The following is a 19,027-nucleotide window of genomic DNA, read 5'->3' as shown; positions in this document are numbered from 1 at the left end:
CGGTCACCCTTTGCATGCCAATCGATAGACTATTGAGAGATATAACAATACTTTGTCTTTGGTGCAAAAGGTCTCACTGCTGGAAACAATACCTCTTGTAGCCAAAAAAAAGCAAATGAAGAAGAGGGTCATCCAACACTGACTTGGTACTAGACCAAGTCAATTCCTATTTATATTGTATTTATATTTGTAAGTTTCAAAACCTAACCCTCTCAATGAAAAAGGGGAGGTAATTAATTCTATTATGTGGAATGAAGGAATCATCAGGGCAGATTCATTTTTTGTTCTAACAGTTGTTTGAATAGCCATATGTGCTCGTCAATTGTTTATTTCAAGCAAGGAAAAAATTGTCTTTATGGTTCAGTTGAAATGGTAGTGGACATTTTGTATTCAATTATTAATTTCTCTAATATGTGGTATAAGAGGTAGTAATCCTCTTTTTAAGGTCTTACTTGGATAAAACTGAAATGTATTGCATCAAGGTCCTTATAATATCAACTAGGAAAACTCATGAGCTGTGACATCCCAAGTGCTAATTAAGGCAAATGGGTATTAGACACAGATTCAGAATAACAAGTGCATGATAAAATTTATGCAGTGGAATCAGATCATAACAAATTCCTTACAAATATATATAATGTTCCAAATACATACATAAACTGAGGCCAGAAGTGGCTAAAAAAAACAAAACCTAACAGTCACTTCTTTCACTATGCCATTGGATTCATCAGAGTATAGGAACAGTCATGCACTCAGACTTGTGGATCAACGAGATCCTCATAGACTTCCAAGGGTAGGTTTTCTTGCGGTTCCTCATTTTCTTCCTTATCTAGGGGGAGCATGGAAATAGTAAATTCCATATGCCCAATAAGGAAAACAGTATTAAATTAATATCTTAAGATTTCAAAAGTTTGTTATTTTATCTTACCGTTTAACTTCCTTGTTTACCTATCTCACCATTATGAAACCATTTATTTGTTAAGAAAGTGATACATTAGCACAGAAAATCAAATATACATCATGCCAGATAATAGAAAAAATTAAATAAATCATGAATGATCATATAAATGACCATATCAGATACAAATAAGGCAATTTGCTCAAGCCCACTTCCGGCTGGCCAAACTATGGTATGATCTATGACCACGGTCGTACCAACCATAGTGGTCCTAACAGATATCTATAGCCATGACATTACTTAGCCATGGGTGACCCCTATAAATAGTGCGATGCTACTCTCATCAATGGGCACGCCGTCATCCACTAAGAGTGATTCTCTTACGTCTTTCCAGACTAGATAAGGGAGGGAGAAACAGATACCCCAAAAGACATAGGGAACAGATACCCCAAAGGGCAAGGAGAACAGATCCCTCTCAGAGATAAAAAGCCTAATGAGACACTTGGTGCAATATGCATGTCAATACAGATACACTTCGGACAATCCAGGCTTCATCCCACTATTCTTTTTTTTTTCTTTTTTACTTTTATTGTTACCAATTACATATTACATTTATTACATGAAAATTCATCAAGTGTCTTCAATTCACATAACATGCTTAAAAACTAGAACAATTCGACTCATTTGAACACAGAGGCACATAAAATAGGCAAATACTAATCATATTAAATTTTTTTATCTAAAAATACTCCTTAAGACATTGAAAAGTAATAGTAGATCCCTTACCAAAACCTCGATGATTTCTTCTTCACCGTTTTCCTTTCTTTCTCTTGTTCTCTCACTAATTTACTCTCTCTCTCTCTTTCTCTCTAAATCTTTAAAAAATAGAAGTGTGGAAAGGAAGGGAAGGGAAAGTTATAAAATTTTAGAACCGTTGGATTTGTGACAAGTGGTAAAATTCGGTGAAGAAAAAGGGGAAAAAGATGCTCAACATGAAAAATGAGGGAGGAGGATCTCCTCCGCCAGCTGCAGTGGTGTGTCGCCCGAGGCAGCGGTAATGCACTGCCCAAGGTGGTAATGCTTCAGTCGGCGCGCTGCAGACTAGCCTATAGGCACATAGGCCTATTTTCGCGCGTGTAGGTGCCAGGCGCACAGGGCCTATCTGCGTAGGCTTGCTACGCGGATGGCATGCGCACAGTGTATGACACCTATCCATGTATGAGGTAACCCAACGCCGTACGTGTGGATGGGAGGTACGCGTTGTGTGCACGTCCCGTGCGTGCATGCTTGCGTGCGGAGGGGACATGCTCGCTGGCATGCAGACAGTGTGCACCTCCCGTGCGTGTGTGTGTGTGGAGGGGACGTGCGCGTTGTGCACACATCCTGTGTGTGCTGGTGTATGGATGGGACGTTTGCACTGTGTGTACACCCACGGCCACTTTACATGCATGCACAGTGCCTAGCACCCGCACGGGTAAACTGCCCTTTCATGGGATTTTTACCGCAGCAATTTTTCCCATTTTGCCATTTTTTGATTTTTTTCTAAATTTTTTTAATTTAAAATACATAAAATAATTTAAAATTATGAATCACAAAAAATATTAAATAGTGTAAATTAATAAAGTTTAAAGCAACCAAATGCTGGAATAAATAGAGTTTCTAAATCATTTTAGCACAATGACGAGCAGGGTGTTACATGGATTCTTGTGTGGTGCTCTATTACTTCTTACCTAATTTGGGATATACAATGTTAAGGTTCAAGGGTAGTTGAGGATAAGGAAACTTTTGGCTTCTAGGGCTATTTTGAGATACCTATGAGGTTATAAGATAGCTTTGCTAAAAGGTTGTGCAGGGTTTTAAAATTTTTCTCGCGTTCTAGAACTATCTTAAGAACAAAATGAGGTTTCGAGCATGTATCAAGTCTTAATAAAGATCTAAAACTGCAGTGTTTCATCTAAATATTAAGGTTTTAGTTGTTTCCTTTTTTTCTTAATGTTATGTTGCACCAAGATACAAATTTTTTGTCCTAAAATTTAATCTAGTATAGATTTTGTTTTACTTAGTTATATGGCAAATTTTGTACCAAGTATAAATTTTATACTTCATGAATATTTCTCTGAGTTTAGGTTTACACTTGAGGATGTTTAAGCTTTCATTTTGCATTTTGTTTCCTTTCTTAGTTGGATTCAAAAGTATAATAAGAATAATGTATAACTTAGTTAGAGATGAGTATGGACTTCTAAAAGATAGATAATTGTTTATGAACTTCCTTAGTTTTTGCTTCACTTATTTGAGCATGATTGTTTTGGTCATTTACTTGAGCATGATGATTTTTATTGTTAATGAATAATGGTTTTATCTTAAAAGAAATAATGTTATATTGGATGCTGTTATATTGACTTCCATTATATAAGTTGATTCAGTATTAAAAATAGATACTACTAAATTTATAGTTCAATCAAATAATAAAATAGAACCTAATTTGAATGAATTATTTAATATTATAATAAATAATTGTATCGAATGATGTATATTTATTGTTTAAACTATAGTATTTGATGACCAATTATGAGAACTGACACTTCAGAGAATAATGAGAGGCGATTGATTGTGACTACAATGAAATGCAACCAACAAAAATAAAAGCTTTGGTATCTTGCAACAAAGTAGATCACATTTTCTTTAGGTTTTAAGACAAAGATAAACTATTTTATTTTTAATTTTTTTTGTACTCCTTTTTGTTGATATAATAGTTAAACAACTATTTTTTTCAAGTAAAGAAATAGATAGGGTGGGCACGAAATAGACACATGAGTTCCTCTATTTCTCGCATATTACCTAGCAACATTTCAACTTTTGTGACAATCTGAATCAACCACTAAAATTATAATGTCTATTATCTAATTTCTACTTGTAATAGGACCCTTATTAAAAGTACTAGATACAAATTTTATACTTGATGAATATTTTTCTAAAGTTTGGTTTGTTACTTGAGGATGTTTAAGCTTTCATTCCGTATTTTGTTTGTTTTCTTCTTAGTTAGATTTAAAAGTTTAATCGAATAGAACATAACTTAGCTAGAAATGTAGTAAGGACTATTGAAAGATATATATTTCTTCATAAGCCTAAGTTTTGTGTTGACTTGCTTGAGCAAAATGGTTTTTATTGTTTATGGATGATGACATTTTCTTAAAAGACAGTAAATGCGTAATCATTGTTATTGTATTGACCTACATTGTATAAATTAACACCGTACTAGAAAGAAATACGACTACTTTTGTAGGTCAATGAAATAACAAAATAGAACTTAACTTGAATGAATTTTTTAATCTCATACAAATTACTGAATCAAATGACGTACATTTACTGTTAAAAATACAGTGTTTTGACAATTGATCAGGAGAACTGATACTTTAATAAATAATGAGAGGTGATCGATGGCGATTGCATTGAGATGCAACTAATACAAAGATAGTAGCTTTGATGTCTTATAATAGAAGAGATCAAATTTTCTTTAGGTTTGAGTACATAAAGATGAACTTTTTTTTTCCAGCTTCTTATGTATTTATTTTGCCGATATAATAGCTAAATATTTTTTTCCAAAGAAATGGATTGATTGTGCATGAAATGGACAAGTGGCTTCTTTAATTTCCAGTATATTTATTTACTTAGCGACATTTTGACTTTTAGTGACAACCTCTTATCACCCGCTACAATTGTGTCATTTATTGTCTAATTTTTAGTTGAATTTAAATGTAACTTCCATTCAACATTTTGTTTCTCTTCTTCTTAATTGGATGTAAAAGAGTAATAAGATAGTATATAACGTAGCTACAGATGTAGCAAAGACTTTTGAAAGATATATAGTTGTTCATGAGTCTCAGGTTTTTTTTTCACTTGCTTAAGCAAAATGGTTTTTATCCATGATTTTTTTTTAAAAGGAAAAATTATATGTTGTATTGGACGTTACTATACTAACTTACATTGTTTACTGACTTCTACAATAGTAGAAAAAAATACGGCTAAATTTGTAGTTTAGTTAAATAATAAGGTATGATTTAACTTGAATAAATAATTTAATCTCATATAAATGAGTGAATTAAGGAACGTAAATTTACTGTTTAAAATACAGTATTTAACATCTGATAAGGAAATTGAATTTTCTTTAGGTTTTAGAATATAAAGATAAACTATTTTATTTGTTGTTTCTTTTATACTTTTTTTTGTCAATATAAAAGTTAAATAATTTTTTTTTCACATAAAAAAATGGACAGGTTGTGCATGAAATGGATACGTGGTTTCTTCTATTTGCCACAAATTTACTTTGTGGCATTTTGACTTTTAGTAACAATATAAATCCGTTGGTAAACTTTCTATTGTCTAATTTTTAGCAGTAATTAACCGTTCTCAAAGGTGTCAATATAATGCCTTTTATCAGTTGAAATAATTTATTTGGAGAAAAACCATCTTTGTAATTTACACAATATTATAAATGGATTAAATTAAACTCCTATTTTTTTTAAAAGAAAATATTTTTTCTCATAAAATTTTTGGCAAGATTAATCCAAACTCGTAACACAAAATACAAAAATATACAAGTTCATTAATGCATAGAATATTGATAACCTAAATATCAATCACTAAAAAAGACCTAGATTATTAGCAATTTATCATAAGTACTAAACTCATTATAACTCTCTGCCACTTCGGTGAGCACTGGAGATTCGAAAACAAAAACAATCTCCCATCTCTCGGCAAAATCATTTTTCTCTTCTCCAATCGTTTCGAATAGGATGGATCGAAGCATGCAGCTCCTCGACATGATCCACTCGATGGAACAAGAGGTTTAGTGCTTAACATCTTATCTATTTTTTTCTTATCTGTTTACTGATCATGTATATATATCGATATCATTGATTGATTTGCATTTGTTTTTTTTCAAAGGGTATGGTAGATCACTTTTTTGGAATAGCATATGAAATGAAAGGAGTACTTGGTTGCAGTCCTAATTATTTCTTTGATATGCTCTCCACCTTCGTAGTTGAATTTGAAATCACCTTATTAGACATGACTAAAGCTTTGTATGTGTATATAATATATATCTCGATATAGATTTGAGTAGTTTATTAACCACGTTTGACTAGTTAATGAGTTTTAATTATTTGGTCTTCTTCTCTTAATTTGCATAGTCAGAGTATCTGATGCAAATTTTTCTAGAATTTATGCACTTTGCTTCAAGATTAAAAGAGCCTCCTCAAGCTATATAATTAATACTAATCATCACAGCTCAAAACTCTTTAATTTGGAGTATTTATGTGTGTTATTATTGATCTTATAATATATATTTAATAATAAAAAATTTCAAGTACAAGTTTTGTTAGTAAAAATTCATACAGTTTAATCAGTAAATGATATGTCATGAGATGTATAATCTAATTTGAATTCATACTCTTAGAGATAAGGATAAAAGTACATAGATATCCATCCAATAGATAAATAATTAATAATTTAATTAACCAAATATCTATTAGCAGGATATATGTATTTGCTTGGTATATGTGTATACATAATTAATTATTTAATTAGTTGAATAGTAGATGCATGTCTTCTTTTACAAGAGATCATAAGTTCGAGTCATATTGTACTTTTGTGTGTCATTATTTGAAAGTTACTTGTATTGTACTGCAATTAGTGTATATCTGTAACATCCCACATTTTCTACAAGACTCAACGTCACTAAAGTATTTATTCATTCTTTCTATATTGACGATTTACACCTTAACACAACTGAGAGTTCACTTGCAACAAGTTACCGCACAGGAATATTCTTCACCATCACATTGAAATCATATGAAATGCACATATAGAACTCGCTAGAAATATATCCACGATGTAGGAAATTTATAATACTCATTTCTAATTCGGGTTTCAAGAGTGAATTGATCTTACCTTCCGTTGGATGATTCAACCATCTTTTAGCTTAGCCTTCACAGAAATCACCCTCCTATTTCTTCTTCTGTCAGCCTTGCGGCTCTGTTAACCTCTCTCCTTCTCTTCCTCTCTGCCACTCCCTCCTATTGTCAGCAACCTCCCTCTCTCTTTGGGTTTCTTATTTTTCTTTTTTTTAGATGTCTTTCCTATTTATAGCAATCCAGATTAAATCAGGGTCATCGAATTGGGAAAAGAAATCCTTACCGTTAAATCATTTTTCTTTCATCGGAATGGTGTCGTTTTAAGGTTTATTAACATGACGTCATTGTTTTTTGCTTCTAGTTATTGTTGTTGTTGTTGTTGTAGTTATTATTATTATTATTATTATTATTTTAAAGTAGATGAGCTGGATTGCTTACCTAGGCCTAGGTGTTACAACATCACCTAATTAATCTTTCGTCAAACTGCACTTTTGTGTGTATACTTACTTGGAGATTATTTCTATTGCATTATGATTGATGCATAACACTTAATCAATAGATTTATTCCATTTTTATTTAAAAAAATAATTAGCTGATATCAATATTTAATTTTTTACTATTAGTATTTTATCTATTTTCATCGCTTTTAATAACAATATTATAAAGTAATTATATTTTCTTTTGTTGGGCAGATGGGGTGGATGAAACCTTCTAAAAATCAATACTAATAAATTCTCTGTAGGTTGTAATAAGTATTCCTTTTTCATGGAAAACAAATTTAAACTCTAACTTTTTTTTATGTTGGTGGTGATGTCGTGATTAAATTGAGTTAAATCTAAACATGCCTATTATATTTTTAGGCAAAAGAAACATTTCATGATTATTAGGTTCCCTTAGTTGAGGGAACTATAGTAGGTCAAAATATCGACCTAATTTTTTATTTTTATATTTGAAGCTCAAACTTATTTTGCAAAGATTGTTACAAACTAAAGGGTATTGTTTCAAAAAATTGTAAATTTTATTGCTGTTGGTTGGGATGAATCATTGATATTTAATAGTTTCATGTAAAAATATCTTGGTGAGAAAGATAGAAGAATTTACGTCAAACACTTACTTTTTATACAAATATGAATTGATGTTTGAGGACACATTATAAAGATTGAGGTGTGCACTAGGTCAATCAGATAAGGTGAGTATAGAAAAGAGCTTTTTGACATGTTAATTGCATGATACAATAAGCTTAGCTGTAGATCATAGATTTTATTAATTTACACAACTAGGAAAGCAAAAATTAGAAATCTTCCAAGAAAATTTGAGGAAAAGTGAAAGTGAAAGTGAAAGAAAACAAATAAAAGGGAGAGCAATAGAGAAATGTAGCAATAAGATAGGATAGAGTAGAGGAGCTTTATCAGAACAAAAAAATGTATTTTTTTCTCATATATATATATTTATGATTCTCATGTATGATATGACAATCATCATCATCATATCCACTTCCTATTATAAATTCTATTGAAAACTTTATAGTGATTTAGCATTACATCAAGTTACAATAGATCTTTAAATTTATTAAACGCACACACACACATATATATATCTGTGTATTTGTGAGTGTATTTCTCTAAAAGTTGTAACGATAAGAAAAGTTAAATAACTGTAGTTTCTTTTATTGGGTATGTATCAATTATCAAATCATAACAAAACTTAAGTGAATTCCACTTTATTCACTAAGGTGATCAGTAAATTCATATTTTATTCAATTACGAGATGAAACAAATTAGAAAATAATAAAAATTGATAGAATTTAAAATTTTTTATTTTAATTTTACATAAAATTAATTTTCATTCCTTAAAAGTTATTTTAACATTTTACAATTTAATTAAATATAAATTTATCAATGTTTAATATTTTTTAGATAAATGTATCGTCTCTTCCTTCCCTCCCCCTATCCCTTAGATACTTGCCAGGATATTTGCCCATGATTCCTCAGTTTTTCCCCATGTTCATCCCATAACCATCTACTCGTTAGAGCGGGATTTCGTCAAATCCACAGAGGGACTCATCCCACCCTTGCTGCAACAGTTTCGCACTGGAATGGATGTGGAGTCTTCATAAAGATTTTGAATGCCCCAACTGACCACACAGGAAGCAGAATAAAGGTTGGCGTTCGTATTGGAAGATTTCAAATTTTGATTCCCCATTTCTCAGTTTGAGCCTCTTTCTTCTGCACAGAGGCTTTCGAACATCAATGGCTGCCCAAACCCGCAAAAAACCTCCCATCCCAGCCATAGAAGACGAACATGTGTCATAGTCCACAAAGCCCTGCAACAGGTTCCAAAACTACCTACCAACTACGATACAAAACCCAGCGGGAGTGAGTTGATTTGTACCCAGAAGAGGCTTGTGTTAATGGCTAATTTCATTGGATGTTCTCCCTCCCTAAGGAGGTGCAAAACCAACAAGCAGTTGTTAAAAGTCCATGGCCCTCTATTAAGCATTCTTTGGAAATCCACTTTGCAAAAAAATCTGTATAAGTAATGGCCAGAGCTAAGATCTACAATATTTACTCCCCCTATCGGCCTCTACAGGTCTGCCAGTGTATTCTTCATCGATTCAAACTTTATAGCCGCTTTCGTCAAGAATTTTCCTACCAAACAGAGGTCATACGACTCTTGCTATTCAGGGACAAGTTTAGTGAAGTCCCAGCCCCCATCCTCCTCCTTTGCAATCGACAACGATGTCACGCCATCCACCATATCCATCGGTCAACTTTACATGCCAATCGACAGATTATTGAGAGAAACAATAATAAGTTATCTATGGTGAAAAAAGGTCTCACTGCTGGAAATAATACCTCTTGCAACTAAACAAAGCAAATGGAGAAGATGGTCATCCAACACTGACTTAGTACTAGACCAAGTCATTTCTTATTTACATTTTATTTACATTTGTAAGTTTCAAAAACTAACCCTCTGAGCAAAAATGGGAGTTAATTAACTCTACTATGTGGAATGAAGGAATCATCAGGGCATATTCATTTTTTGTTATAACAGTTATTTGAATAACCATATGTGGTCGTCAATTATTTATTTCAAGCAAAGAAAAAATTGTTTTTATGGTTCATTTGAAATGGTAATGGACATTTGGTGTTCAATTTTTGATTTATTGGAGCTTGTGACTTTCATACCAAAAGAGTGGTTGTACAGAATAATTCTGCACATGGTCTAATAGGGGCTTTTTGTAGCAACTATGCTGGAAGTGAAATTATAAAACTAAATCAATTTGGGAAACAATAGTGGAAGTTTAAAAATAAAGCAAGGATTAAGTAATTGAGAAGCTTGAGTTAAATTGATATCATATCTTGGTACTTCTCAAGTGAGTTTCTGGCAGGTGTAATAATCACATGATTCTAGTCTGATCAATTCAAAAAATGTTCAATTATTAGTATTATTATTCATTGTATATTTGGTTGCTTTCGAATGGTGCAACTCCTCAAAATGATGGAGATTGTGTAGTTTATAGCTTATATTTTTTAAGATAGTTCATAGCTTACATGTTTGACTCTATGGAGATCTGGTTTGTGCATTAAGTATGTTTGTAACATGTTGGTGGAAACAACAGATTGTGATTTGACTCACTAACCTACATGAATCAGCTATTATTTAAATTTATAAGTTTATAACTAAGAGATCTTATTTGTTTACCTTTTTTTCTTGTGGTATCTTCAGTTAATCCTTTTTCTTTTCTTGCAAGCAATATTTTATTTTACCTTACTCTGTGCACAAGAAATGCTTGCTTTAGAAGATGGATCAGCTGATCTTATCCAGGCACTGAATAATCGCCTACTTGCTCTTTCATTCCACATCAAGGAGTATTATTGGATTGATTTGTGAAAACTTAATGAGATTTATCGTTACAAGACTTAGGAGTACTCATATGATGTAGTTAATAAGTTCAACATTTACCTAGATCAAATTTCTCCTCGGTTGGTGGAATCGATGCCTAGTAAAGGAGGTTATCTAATTGGAAACTTACAGGAAACACATATGGTTTATTGTAAGCAGTCTGGCAACAGCTGATCAGTCACATGACATACTTGATCTTATTAAAGTGAAATGGGCATATTTAGTAGCAGACATGCCATTCAAGATATGTTATCCCCCTCTTGGAGGTCAGGAGTGGCAAATAATCACTGGTAGTGATTCCAAGGACATGTAAGATATCTACTCTTGTATTATTTATTTATGATCTATTTCTTCATTATATTTAATATTTCTCACTACGTTTCCTTCTAATACAGGCCTTGGTCTTACCACAATGGTGGTTCTTGGCCCACTCTACTATGACAGGTTAATTTATTATGCTTAAATATTCTCTCTGCTACTAGTGTTTTATTCATTACTCCAAAGAACCCTTTGTAGAAGTTATATTTAGGTATAAGTTTCTTGAGTTGTCATGCTTGAATCTAATAGGATATGGCACCTTGTGGATGCTTTATAAAATAAAGCAATAGTGAAGGAATGTTGGCAGTGCGGCTTAGGATTTTAGAAATGGACTTTTTGTAGCTTACTATTGCATCCATAAAGATGAAAAGACCAGAAATCCCTGCAAGAGCTATTTAAGTTGTTGAAAGACGCAAATCAAGAGACAAGTGGCCTTAATACTATGACACAAAAGAGGAAAGTTCATCGGGAAGCAAGCACGGTTATTCTAGACATGGTCAATTGTTGGATACCTTGTGGCTAAGCTTCTACTTGCAGACACAAGTGCAGCCAAAATTATGATAACTGAAGAGGATTTTAAGCTTGCCAAAGCCTTTTCTTGCATGATAAGGACTAATCCAAAAAGAAAGCGTGGTCGGAAGAACTCCTAAAAGACTTACGTAATATAAGATTCTAAAGTTGCTTTCACACAAGGATAGGTAACTTCAATTTGTAGCTCAACTTACCTATCTGAACAACTTAAATGTATAAAGGTAACGACAATAGTGGATTATTTTTCATTTTATTTGGGGGTTAAAGCTTTTAAGCATTGATTCGAGTATCATAGGATCTTAATGTAAAGATGATATGTTGATTTAGGATTAACATTAGCTTGAAACATCTTCTTGGATAGAGATTAAACAAATTGTTTCCTGTTTACAGACTTTATATCATATACATAGTATTATAGGAGTGGAAGGCATTCTTTTAAAGAGTTCACTGTAAATCGAGAATATCTTTACATTATTTTAACTCAATTGTTTGATTATGACATTTTCTGTATCTTGTAAATTATTTTGTATTGGTTATGGTATTTTCTTGTCTCGTAAATCATCACCATGCCATTTAAATTAATGCTTGACAATAGAACTTTTTAATACATTTCCTCAGTTGATTCCAAATCAGTTGAGAAAATTCAACTGGTATGTAAGGCATTGTCTGAGAGAGTGATTAGAGAGTGATGATAAGATTTTTCTTGCAAACTCATATTTTTATTCAGTATATATTTTTGGAGTACTACAGACTTGTAAGTTTTTAGTTTTTAGCATCAGCTCATAAAGGAAACTAAACATATAGCATTCAACAACTTTTGCTTCATCTGGTTCTAGAATTAGCCACAATCCTTCACTCAAACTGTACCAAAAAAATATCAAAAACAAAAAAATAAATATATTTCCAACAACAATAGAAATTAACCTCATATATATGTATATATTTTTAATTTGTAAATTAAGAAATTACATAGCAATTTTAGGTTGTGGGTCAAATTACACTATTTGAGAAACTATTTTGTTAAAATAGATACAGTATAGTATAGTATAGTATTAGAAGTTAAAATATTTGTATATGTATCTAATTGTTCCATTTGCTTTAATTTCTAAACAAGATTCATCATTTTCTTAAGAAATTTAATTGCTACATTTCTTCCACATTTTATAATTTAACAATATATCACAATTTTAATATTTAAACTCTCTTATTTATATTTTTTGAGAGCTTAATTCTAATTGATCTTCCTATATATGAAGGATTATGAAACAAAATTTCATTCAATGAATTCAACCTAAAAATATAAGTGATTCAAAAATAAAATTAGATATACCTAATTCAACAAGTAAAGGATTACTAGTAATTACACAAAAAATAAAAATAAAATCATGTGAACAAGATAGATTTAATACTGCTTAATGTAAATACACTTATATACTTTTAGACATATTTAATTTAAATTGTATTTTTATGTTTTTTTATTATCTAGGGTAAAGAGATAATTTCATAGAAAGTCAAATTTGTGATTTGAGTTAGTTCGCGGTCTGAAACTTAGGAATCATTGGAAGAATATCACTTCTTATAATGAATCTACTTTATAATTACTACCTAATTGTGCGTTATGCATTAGGGAAAAAAAAGAGAACTTATCTCTATAATGCCTCCAGTCTAACTCTTGTTTTTTGATTTCATTTTCTTACATTTTTACTTGTCTTTCTCCCAATTAGTTTCTAACTCTTCTTATATTTCTAGATCACCTAAAATTGATCAGATCGTAACACAATAACAAACGTGAGGATAAGATTATGAAGAAATTATATTGTGGTGAAGCAATTAATAGAACTAATTTTATAAAAGAAAAACTATCTTATTATTTTCTATCTAAATATTGCATCATAGCATTAAAGAAAGAATGAAAAAAAAGCCAAAAGCATCAAGAAAGAAAAAAAATAAAAGTGTCATAATCTACTTTTAAACTTATGTAATCAAATATTTTAGAGTTTTAACATTATTTTTCATTCTAAAGTATGTAATCTTTAAAAGAATTATTACAAGGTTATACTTAAAAATTATCTAAATATAGAGAATTCAATACTTACTAGGAGTTAAAGTTTAGAGATTTCTTTCTATATTAGTCTTTAAAATTTAAAAATTAAGGAGATAAAAATCTTATTTTCATTATTTTGAACTTATGTAATAAAATATTTTAGAGTTTTAATATTATTTTCATTATGTTATCTATAAAAAAAACTATTATAAGATTAGACTTAAAGAATATCTAAATTTAGAGAATTGAATGCTTATTAGAACTCAAAGTTTAAAGATTTCTTTTCTTCATTAGTCTTTAAAATTTAAAAATTTGATTACTACTTAAGCGATTAAAGAGTTAAAAATCTTCTTTTCAAAAAGTAAAGATATAATTATATTTAAGAAGATGTTATTAGTTTTTCCTTAATTATTAAAAGTAAAAATATTGATTATGCCTCAATTATCAATAACTATTTTGTATCTCTATTTAATTTAGGGATTTTGTTGCCATCTTCAATGGTTCTAATGGTTGCTTCTTCACTTTAAAAGAGGACGTTGAGTTGCAGGAGAAGAGGGAGAGGAAGAAAATTCATAGCCAGGGTAAACTGAGAGGAAGTTTTTGTGTGATTTCTTCAATCAAATTAATCAGCTAGTGGTGGAGTCAGGAGCAGAATGTAACGGCCCCAGAATTTAAATGAAGATGTATATATTAAAAATCTTAAATGCGGAAGCGTAATAAAAATTTTGATTAACATCCCTTACACAATAGCCAAAAACGTACTCAAATCATGAAAGAATAAGCTAATTAAAAGTGATACTCGAAATAAAAACTATAAATGGAGCTATAAAGTCCTTAGGCGTCTAACTCGCCGTCTTCCTGCGAAACGGGCTCGGGAACCACGTCTTCCTGATATGAAATGGTTAAGTAAGGAATGAGCTACACTAGCCCAGTAAAGACATCACACTATCTCACTGCCACATGAGTAAAGGTTGGTAGAAAACCAAAACAACCAATGGAGTATAATTTATAACAAACTCGTTTATTAACATAAAAACCTTTACTGTCCACTTACCTCTGTGAGATTCATGAAAATAACCTATGAAAACAATAACCTTATAATATCATGAAATCATACACACTTTATAACATAACACATATCATACCTTTACATTTCAATCATCAGAAAACAGATTTCCTCTTTTACCAGCCTACTAGTATCCATGGGGATCCATAGGGGGTCCCCACTACAGTGAACCATTAACATTTATAACCTGATTCCAGGGCCGTCCCCATACCCCGTCCGGTATGGGCGCCAAAACCATGAACCTCAATACCCCGTCCGGTATGAGGGTGAAACGGGCCGTCACCCTTCCCCGTCTGGTATGGGTGCCAAAACACATAAGGTCTCCATACCCTGTCAGGTATGAGAGACCACGTTCCCGGTAGGTTTTCCTACGGACCCGGTCCGTCCACCATCTCCCAGGATATCTAGTCAGGCTATCCACATTATCCACTCATCAATTCACATAACTTTTTTGCCCTTTTCCTTGGTCTCAATCATCCAATCATACACAAACATGTAAACCAGTAATTGATACCAAACAAAACAACACAATATCGGGTTCACCGTAATACCAACCATAATAAAAGAAACCATAATTCATGCATACGAGGCCATAAAATAAATACATCAAATATCATGCTGCATTTAATACTGAAAAATAGATCAAACGACAACTGACCAACAATGTTCCAGATTCGGGCTCCATTGGCAACCTTAATCAATTTCACATCTATAAAGTCACAAAATACCGTTTAATTATTTTTTAAGCTTTAATACCGTGATAGGAGGTAGGGTGAGAGATCCTTACTTGTTTCGGGGTCTGAAATCGACTTTACAGTGTGCCTACGGGCTGTCCCTAATTTCTCTGAATTTTTTCAAAAAAACTGAAATGCACTACCGGTACCTGCACGTGTCCCAAAAAATTCCAATTCAGACCTAGGGCCCCTTTCGGCCAATATCAGAATTTCAGCACGGCGGCTCCACCGTGCTCCGATGACGGTGCCGCCGCCTGCGGCGGCGATCTGCCTCGGGTTGGCTATTTTCGGCCGTTTTTGACCGAATTCGGCCAAACGTGCATTGGTCCCTGTGATAAAACAACCCTAGGGCCCTTGGAGGGCCAAAAAACCATGAAAAACTGAGACTTACCGGCGGCGATGCTCTTGGGTGCGGCGGCTCCTACGGCGTGAGTCGCGTTTTAATGTTTGGCTTCGATCAACCTATAGAGAAAAGAACGGTGATCACAGTGGTATAAAATTTGCATCGAACAGAGGCTGGGAAGGGCCTCATCGGAGGCAAAAACATAGGGGAGTCGCGGCGGGGGCACCGGACTTCGGCGGGGTTTTTCGGCTGGTTAGCCAGTCGTTTGGCTCTGATTTTGTCATAGGCAGATTCAGCATCGAAAAACGAGCCAGGGGGAAAAAATTTACCTCGATTGGTGGTCGAAAACTTCTCCGGTGCGGCGGCGGGTGGCGGCGGCCGGCTCCTCCAGCATCTGGTTCTTCTTCTCCGGCGAGGCACTGGCGGCTAGGGTTTTGTGGTCAGGTGTGGGTGGGGTTATTTATACCCTTTGCCGTTTAATCTCAACCGTCCATCAAGATTAAATCTGGACCGTCCGATCGCGATTTAATTGGGATTAAATATGGGTCGTCCATCGCAATGCGATCTGGGTCGTCCGTGCCTGATTGAATCTGGGCCATCCATACGCGTGAAATTAGTTAGCCCGAATGGCATGACCAGGAACTCATAGTGTCCGTACCTGGTTCGGAAGGCCGTCTTGGGGATGTCTTCTGTTCTTATCTTTACCTGATGGTAACCTGATCGTAGATCTATTTTAGAAAAGACCTGTGCACCCTGCAACTGATCGAAAAGGTCATCAATCCGAGGAAGAGGATATTTGTTCTTAATTGTTACCTTGTTTTTCCCTCTGTAATCAATGCACAGTCTCAACGTTCCATCTCCCTTCCTTGCAAAAGTAACTCCGGCACCCCAAGGGGAAACGTTGTGTCTAATGAAACCACTGTCTTGTAACTCAGTGATATGTTTCCTTAGTTCTTCCATCTCAATGCGGCTCATTCGGTAAGGAGCAACCGAGATGGGTTGGGTACCTGGTTGTAAGTCTATGGTGAACTCGACCTCTCTGTCCACTGGTAGACCGGGCAGTTCATCTGGAAATACGTCTGGAAAGTCTCGGACTACTAGAATCTCTTGGATACAAACTTTTTTCTTGGGTTTACCTAGTTAGAGAAAATACAAGATTAAGGCACTGGGGATTAAGAAAACTTGCCATCAGGGAAAATCAGTACTGAATTATTTTATTAACTTGTAAATGGCTCCTCGTTGGGAGGATTAAATATAACCTTTTTGTTAAAGCAGTCTATGGTGGCGTGATACGCCGCTAGCCAATCCATTCCTAGGATTACATCAAAATCCCCCGTGTCTAACCCTATCAGGTCTACCCTCAGTTTTCTATCTGCTATCTCCACGGCACATGCCCTGTAGATAACCTCTCCTAGCAATGTCTCCCCCCCAGCGGTAGATACAAGCAACAATGAATCAAGTCTATCAGGTGATACACAAATTTTGGAAGCAAGAACATGTGAAACAAAAGAATGTGATGCACCAGTGTCAAACAAAACATGAGCAATGTGGCCAGATATAGTATACATACCATGTACCACGTCCGGGTCTGCGTCGGCATCCGTCTGGGTAAGGTTGTAAACTCTGCCCTGGATTGGAGGCCTTCTTTGATTCTGGTTCCTCGGGCATTCCCTTGCATAGTGCTGGGCATTGCCGCATATGCGACAGGTGTTGCTGAGGCGGTAGCAGGGTCGGTCCCCGTGATCCCTGCCACAATGCTGGCAGATCTTCCCACGTGGTGCCCCTGTAGACTGATGAGGGGCTTGGATGGCGGGTCTGGGCCTCTTACTGGGTTGGACAGGTGCGGTAGGTGGTGGCCTGTGGAGCGGGGCTGAGGGTCGGGAACTCCCCGCTAGCTGAGGGTGGGTGTCGAAGCTCCTTTCTATGATCTGCGCCTTTGCTAGGACTGCTGAATATGTCTCGAGTTCCATTACCAGTAAGTGTTGTCTGATCTCCGGACGGAGACCCCACTGGAATTTCCTGGCCTTTCGGCCCTCATTCATCAATGTCTCCGGGGCATATCGGCCCAGCTCTAGGAACTTACGGGCATACTCCGACACTGTCATGTTTCCCTTGACCAATTGAGCAAACTCCATTTCCTTTAGGTGTCGGATGTGTTTAGGGAGATACTCTGCGTGGAAGGCTGCTAAGAACTGCTCCCAAGTAACTGGTGTAGGCAGGGTGGTCTGCTTGAGCTCCCACCAGCGTACTGCTTCCCCTACCAGCATGTAGGAGGCAGTGGCAGCCCTCTACTCAGGAACTACTCCCAAGGTCTCAAAAGCTCTCTCAGTCTCTGCCAGCCAGTATTGGGCCTCTTCAAAAGAGGATCCCCCTACAAAAGTAGAAGGGTTCAGTCCTCTGTACCTCTCTATGAAGCCGGGGTCGATCAAGGAAGGAGTGGGGTCCCGGGGTAGAGGGACTGGGGCCGGCTGAGGGTGAACTGGGGGGCCTTATGGTGGCACCTGCTGATGTGGTGGGGGCACTGGAATGTGCTGTGGCGGTGCCTGGTAGTACCGTGACTGTGGTACCGGGTCGTACCGCGGCTGTGGTGCCGGGTGGTACTGTGGAGGAGCAGGCTCCTACTGGGGTGGCTCGGGATCAGCCTGCTGTAGCGGGGGCTCAACCTGCAATAGCGGAGGAGGTCCGGGTAACTCCCTTCTCTCCTCTCGCCTTTACTAGGCAGCTACAAGAGCTTCCACCATCTCAAATAGTCTGTCTAAATCCTCCCGAAGCGAATTATCTTGGGCCGTTCAGTTTAGTGGGGGCCTTCCTCTCCTCATTTTCGTGTACTTGCATTCATAAGGAATGGTTGAGTAACGATCTATCGGTGAGTATTTCTCTAAGGCACTATTGTGTAAGGGATGGGTCCGAGAAAACGCGGCTCTGATACCAACTGTAACGGCCCCAGAATTTTAAAATTAAATATGTGTATTAGAAAGGTCAAATGCGGAAGCGTAATAGAAATTTTGATTAACATCCCTTACACTAAAACCAAAAACGTGCTCAAAGTATAAAAGAGCGAACTAACTAAAAGAGAAACTCGAAAATAAAAACTGTAAATATCACTACGGAGTCTTTAGGCGTCCCCTTCACCGTCTTCCTGCGGAACGGGCTCGGGAACAATGTCTTCCTGATCTGAAATGGTTAAATAAGGAATGAGCTACACCAGCCCAGTAAAGATATCACACTATCTCACTGTCACGGAGGTAAAGGTGGGTAGAAAACACAAAAAGACC

General features: G+C 35.1%; 1 pseudogene; it reads left to right on the top strand.

Moving 5' to 3' along the window:
* The first annotated feature begins 10,599 nt into the window (after nt 1-10,599).
* Nucleotides 10,600-19,027, top strand: part of LOC148240140 (protein kinase PINOID-like) — a 72,129-nt pseudogene continuing 63,701 nt past the window's right edge.

This window comes from Carica papaya, chromosome 9 (assembly GCF_054855325.1).
Source record: "Carica papaya isolate Zhongbai chromosome 9, ASM5485532v1, whole genome shotgun sequence".
NCBI lineage: Eukaryota > Viridiplantae > Streptophyta > Magnoliopsida > Brassicales > Caricaceae > Carica > Carica papaya.
The sequence above is the reverse complement of the archived record's forward strand: the minus strand, read 5'-3'. Positions and strand labels throughout refer to the sequence as shown.